A 6989-nucleotide genomic window follows, 5' to 3' on the forward strand; every position below is an offset into this window, starting at 1 on the left:
GTAAATATTATTATAATGAATTCTACATATTTATGTATGAATATTGAAATAGTATTCATATGCACGCAATAAGTATTACTAGTGAGAACCGATAGATGATTAGCCCTACGAAACCTGTAGCTAGACCATTTTCACTGAGAGGACGGATGGTAGCCATTGACAACGGTGATCCACCAATATACAGCTTGCCATATAAGGAGCCTTGCGTGCATGAAGAAGAAGACAGTAGGAAAGCAGAGATTCAGAAGACAGAGCATCTCCAAAATCTCAACCTATTCTCAATTACTGCATAACAAGTATTATTTAATCCATGTTCTATTACTCATTCCAATTAAAACTGAGAATTATTATTGATATCCTGACTAAGAGTTACAAGATAACCATAGCTTGCTTCAAGCTGACAATCTCCGTGGGATCGACCCTTACTCACGTAAGGTATTACTTGGACGACCCAGTGCACTTGCTGGTTAGTTGTGCGAAATTACAAAAGTGTGATTGTGATTTTGTGCACCAACTTCCCTATTCTAGTCGAGAGACCTATCACGAAGAATACTATAGAACATGTCAGGGAATACCAGAGGCTCCCCAGAGTAGAACAAGCTGAAAAAGAAGCTTAACAGGACCAGTCCCCATTGCCTCAGGGGCAATATTTTCCACCCCAAGAATACTGGTAGCAGCTCACATCCTCCTTTGAGCAGATGAGGATCACGCAGGATAGCCGCTGGCAACAGTACACTGCATCTATTGAGGAGATGAGGGTGACACAGAACAACAGTTGGGAGCATCTCACCACCACCCTTGATCAGATGAGAGCTGCTCAGGACTCTCAGCGCCAGGAGATTTATCAGCTGAGACAGGATTATAGTCGCCTGAGAGGGCCATACGGATCACAACCAGAGGAGGGAGATCCCCACCGTGGAGATTGAGGCGGCTTAGTTCCTTTCACTTCCTATATTAATTTGCCATTACTATGTTAGGTTCCTATTTTTTGTTGTTTTGTCTTAGTTATTGCATGATCCTTTGTTATTTCAATTCCTAGGTTCCAATTTAATTTGCTCTTTTTATTCTATTGTTTGCTTTTAATTCTGAAAAGTATCTCATGTATTGCTCACTGAGCTTGAATTCAAAAGAAAAGGAAGAAGAAAAAGATGTATTGCATGAGAAATAGAGTTTATAACAAAGAGTAGTCGTATTTACTTAAATGTAGTGGTATTCTTTGTGATCCTGAATGCATGACATGAACTGTGCATATTTGAATTTGAATCAAGGGATGTTGATGTATAAGGAACAATAATCTAGGGAACTATTTTGAATTCTCTGAAGTAAACAAAAGCTTCATCCTTGAAGCAGAAGAAACAGCAAAAGAAAAAATAAAAGCAAGGTCCAAGGCTCTGAGCATCAATGACCAGGGAGGTCAGACATGATTAAAAGCTCAAAGAGTTATTTTCCTAGTCATATGCTTGTTGTGCGAATGTGTCAAGTAATCCTTTAGACAGAACACTAAGAGTCGAGATCAAATGCAAGTAACAGAGTATGCCAAAGGCTTTGAGCACCATTGTCTGGGAGCAACTGAAAGAAAAATCAGAACTTAAGGAGAGTTCCCCAGTCAAGTGCTTATGGTGTTTTTTTGTGTCAAGTAAAGCTTGAGACAAAACATTTAAAGTCACAGCTAGGCTCAAGGTGCAAAGCACCAAGGAAAAGAGAATTAAAGAAAATTTGCTGTATTCAAGGATTAAACTGAAGTATAAAGATTAGAGAATTCATAATAGTATCCGGATTCTAATTCCGAATGACAGTGACATTCCTCTCATTCAAATGAGATCGAGATACCAAAACTATTCAGGATTGCAATTTACAAACCCCACTTTAAGAAGAGACTTGAGCTTAATTGAACTCTCACTTCTAATGCAAATTCACATCTTAAACCTGTGTTAGTTTTGGTTGCTTGAAGACAAGCAACAATTCAAGTTTGGTGTTGTGATGCGTGAGCATATTTCCTATCTTTTCCTAGTAAATTTGCATTCAAATTATTAAGTTTAATCAAGAATTAATTATCTTTTAGCCGTTATAAATGCTACTTTGAGTTGTGTGCAATTCTGTTTATTTCAGGTAGCATTTTAGAAGAATTTGACAGAGTTTGCGTGAAAAAACGAAGTCACAGCAGAACAACGAGGTGGCGCCAAACTTGGATTCTCCAAGTTTGGCTCCAGGAGTGCTATAATCCCCATTGCATTCAGCCTTAATGGCGCCAAACTTGGGATCCTCCAAGTTTGGCGCCACACTCACCTATCCCAGGAATGCAGGGCGTGGATTTGAAGCCAAACTTGAGATACTTCAAGTTTGGCGCCAACTAAGGAGAATCATGAAGACTTCGTTCGGGTGTGATGGTGCCAAACTTGGTTCAGCTCAAGTTTGGCGCTATCTTTTATAAATCATGTGGTCCCCACTCGCTCCTCAAGGCCTGCACGAATTGTTTATTAAATTTGATTAAACTTTTGTTTTATTTTAAAAATAGAAAAAGATATTATTTAATTTTAGGAAATATAATTTACATTAATTAGGATTAGATATAAAAGGGAAAAGAATCAGCCCTTTGGGCTTATCTCTTCTCTCGGACCTCATTCCATACTTTACAATTTTTTAAAATTCTTGTTTTCTCTCTGAACCATGAGCAACTAAAGCTCCACTGTTAAGGTTAGGAGCTCTGTCTATTGTATGGAATGATACTATTAATTTTCTATTTTAATTTATGTACTAATTTCAATTTCAAGAATTGTTTTCTCTCTTTATCTTATGAATTTGGGTTGAACGGAAGTATGACCCTTGTTCTAATTGAGTTCTTGTATAACCTGAAAAAGCTCTTTACTTGAACAACAGCTTGAAAACAATTTTTCCTAAATTTCTAATTATCTGGACTTCACGGGATACGTGACATATAATCCTCTTATATTTGGGTAATTAGAGTTTTTGTGGCATATAAACTAGAATTGAACTTAACCCTCTAGTTGGAATCAAGTGATCAAGGAATTGGTTGTTGATCAAAGTTAGAGGAGACTAAAAAGGTCAAAGGAATTAGGGTTCAGTCACATATAGTTTGCTATGAATTGAATCTTGCATAATTGAAATGGTGGGTTAGAAAAGTCAATCCAGAAGATAGATATCTCTGAAACTTTAACTATTTTCTCCATATATTATTCTTATCAATTTACTGCTTGCTTTCTGATTTTCTGAAATCACTGTTTGATGCATTTGAACTCTCAACACTCTTTTCTGTTTGCCTAACTAAGTAAATCACTTAACTATTGTTGCTTAGTCCATCAATCCTCTTGGGATTGACCCTCATTCACTTGAGGTACTACTTGGTACGACCCGGTGTACTTGCCGGTTAGTTTGTGGGTTATAAATTCCGCACCATCAGGTAGTCAGAGTCGTGCAGGTAGATAGCTGATCCAGCAAAATGCTTCTCGAAAAGCTTCGCTAGTACCTGAAAATGAGAAACGGAATCTACAGGCAAAGAATAAAACCAATCAAGTGTAGGACTGTCTAGATAAGATGGAAAACAATGACATAAGACTTTATCGGATGCACCATTTACTATCATTATGGATCTGAACTTTATGATGTATTTTTTTGGATCGCCTAACCTGTCGTATGGGGTTAAGGTAGTTTGTAAGGTGAACCTTCTGGGTAGTTTGAAATTCATCACCTCGGCTGTGAATGGCCCAACTGAGTTGTCGGGCTCGTTGTCTTCGTTTTCTGGCCGAGCTTCTTCATTTTGTGAAGGTTGAGGTTCTTCATTCCGAGCAGTTTCAGAGACATGTGTTGGACCAGATTGATGCTCGGCCTCTTCTGTTCGTTCTAGACGGCCATCATTATTTTCAATTCGAGCATTGGTTAACTCGGTGATCTGGTTCACCATTCTTTGATTTTCCTCCGCCATGTGCTGGTTGGCTTGTTACAACTCAATTACCATCCGGAGAAGTTCGGACGGTATAGGTGGATTAGCCATGGTCAAATGTAGGAGCACTGAGGCCAATGAAAAAGAAAAAATCTATATCTTCGGCCCCACGGTGGGCACCAATTGTTCTTGTATGAATACCTTGGGAAAAACTCGGCTCTTGATAGTCGTGCCGAACTATAGCCTTCAACGCCAAACTATAGTCCGAGCTTTTGTCCGAGAATGTATCACGTTTGTGGAGAGAACGAACAAAGTGGGGTAGGTACCTGCAAAGGCACTCCGATGCTTAAGTTAGTATTCGGAATTCAATGTGTCCTTTTGAGGATAAAATATCATACTGAAGGAAGATAAGTCGGATACGCTTCTGTTGGCTCTCTATATTGAAGAGCAGTTATTAGAATTTAGTAGGTGACAACACCAAGTCGAATGCTTTTATTTCAGAATGTAATCCGTTGAGTCAAAATGTAACGCTTAATGCCGAGTTATGGTGTATAATGCCGAATTATAGCGCATAATGCCGAGTTATGACATCAAATTTGTAATATCCATATCAAATACAAATACAGTTTTATATTTTCTATTTTTTTCTGCTTCTAAACTTTTCTGTCTATTCTTTTTATTGTATTTTTCAATATTTTGTTCTTTAAAAAAAACCACCGATAGTGGATTTCTCATTACTCATGTCAGCATTCTCACTTCTGATATCTCCAGGACTCTTTGAAGTTTTTTCTTCTTATTTTATTACAAAGAAATTCGCATTTCCTATTGATTTGTCCCAGAGCTGGACCTATTTGGATTCTGAATTATCCGTCGCTACGCTGTTTCCAAGGACTAGAAAAATCCACATTATCATTCTTCAAATTCATAGCTGTCAAGATCTCGTTCCTTGATTTGCCGCTCGAAGATGTTGATAATGAGTTGTTAGGAGTTTGATTTGTGATTTTATTAACGTTGGATTTCTAAGTTTATTGAGCTAGGTTTCTATCGGATTTTAATTTAGAATGTTAAAATTTTGAAATTTGATTTTAATTTTACTTTGAGAATTGTTCGTAGTTCGTATATATAAAAAAAGGAATTTACTTTCTTGGTTAATACTATTATAATAAATTCTACATATTTTTGTATGAATATCGAAATAGTATTCCTATGCACGCAGCAAGTATTAAATTATCATGTAGATAACCAAAAAGATGGCTAAAAAATTTTTACTAATAAAAGATGAGAGAGAGAGAGAGAGAGAGAGAGAGAGAGAGCACGGAAGGGAAACACTGGGAGGGATAGATTTAGGAACTTAGGAAAGGATCCTCGGGTTTGGAATCGAGAAGAGTTTCGGCGGCTAGAGCATGAATCGTTCACCATATTCGTGAGTAATCTTCCAGGCGACATATCAAAGAGAGCTTTTCCACTGGTTCAACTGGACGGGACGCATCATTCACATATATTTAACTCGGAAAAATAAAGGTACGAATATATACATATTTGCGTTCATTCGGTACACAACAAAAGGAGGGGCATTGAAAGTCATAACGGAAATAAATCGGATGTGAATGCGAGGTAAGGTGTTGTTTGTGGGGAGGCCAAGTACAGGAGAATGTCGGAGACCCAGAACATGAACAAAAGAAATAGAGGAGATGAAATGGAAAATCCCAGAACCCTGCAGATAAGTAGAGAAGTGGTACAGAATAATTTGCCGGTTGGACTTGAAGAACGAACAAAGGGATTGGAGAAAGGGTCATATGAGAATAGGAGCATAAGAAACGTGGAGGTAGCAGTGGCACCAGAAAATCTGGAATGGCTACAGAGGAGTCTCGTAGTGAGCACGACAATGCCTATGAACGTTGCTTCTATAAAGAAGATGGTCGCTAAGAACTTGCCTAACGTCATTCAAATCCGGGAGATGGGAGCATACAAAGCTCTTATCACCTTTGATAGTGTCCAGAGTGCGGAAGAAACATACACGGTCAATATAAATAGTCTCCTACAAGTGTTTCACAGTGTAAGGCGGTGGGAGGAGTCGAAGCAGAGTGATAACCGAAGAGTGTGGCTAGAATGCTTTGGCGCTCCTTTGCACGTATGGTCAGTAGATACGTTCAGCGTGATAGGAGGCCTATGGGATGATGTGATTACATGTGATAGAGGAACTGAATTTTGTAGTTCATTCAGGGTAGGACGGGTGCAGATCGATACTTGTGTGAAGGAAGTCATTCAGGAGTCGATTCATATAACCGTTGGAAATGAGGACTTTAATGTCCTGGTTAAATAGATTAGACAGGAGGCGTATAATTTCGAGTGCATGGAGAAATCTGGAGACGGAGAAGGCAGTGCACCTTTGGATAATGGTAGCACACGCAAGAAATCAGGGATGGTTACATGCCCGAGGCAGGATGCAGAGTCATGGCGTACAGGAATCCATGATGAAGATCTGGTGCTGAAGGTGCCTAGGGGAGAAGATGATGGAAAGGGTAGAACCATAATTACAGACGATATTTTGAATGAATGGATTAATAGCAGTGGATCTCGCAATTATGGGGAAATCGTAACGTATCAAGCCGTTTGGGGAGAGAATCACGGTGATCCTAATTTCGGGGGAAATAATGCTCAGAGCAGCAAGAATGACTCGGAGAGGACCGTGTATTGTGCTCTTCATGGAATGCCAAAGGGGCCCATTTATGAACACCCACAAAAACAAAAAAAGGGAGTCAAACCTAATGCTGGGGCCGATTTCATTAAGATTCAAAAGGAGGGAAGGATTGCTTGTATAACTAAGGAGTGGGCCACTGATAATAGTCAGGCAAAGGGGGAAAGGCTGGACTTAATGGGCCTGAGGACTTCAGCTGGAATAAAAACACGCACTGGGCCAGATGTGGTTGGGTCGGGTCGAAGAGGGGTCCGAAAGACTAGGGTCGAAACGATGCAGCCAAACGAGGTGGAGGGGGGAGGAAACGCCTGCGATGTGGACGCCTGCGAAGATGATGGCAGCGCACGTGAGGGACCTAGTTAGGGCCGCGATCTCACGGAGATGAAGGGAGCT

This window comes from Arachis ipaensis, chromosome B02 (assembly GCF_000816755.2).
Source record: "Arachis ipaensis cultivar K30076 chromosome B02, Araip1.1, whole genome shotgun sequence".
Classification (NCBI taxonomy): Eukaryota; Viridiplantae; Streptophyta; class Magnoliopsida; order Fabales; family Fabaceae; genus Arachis; species Arachis ipaensis.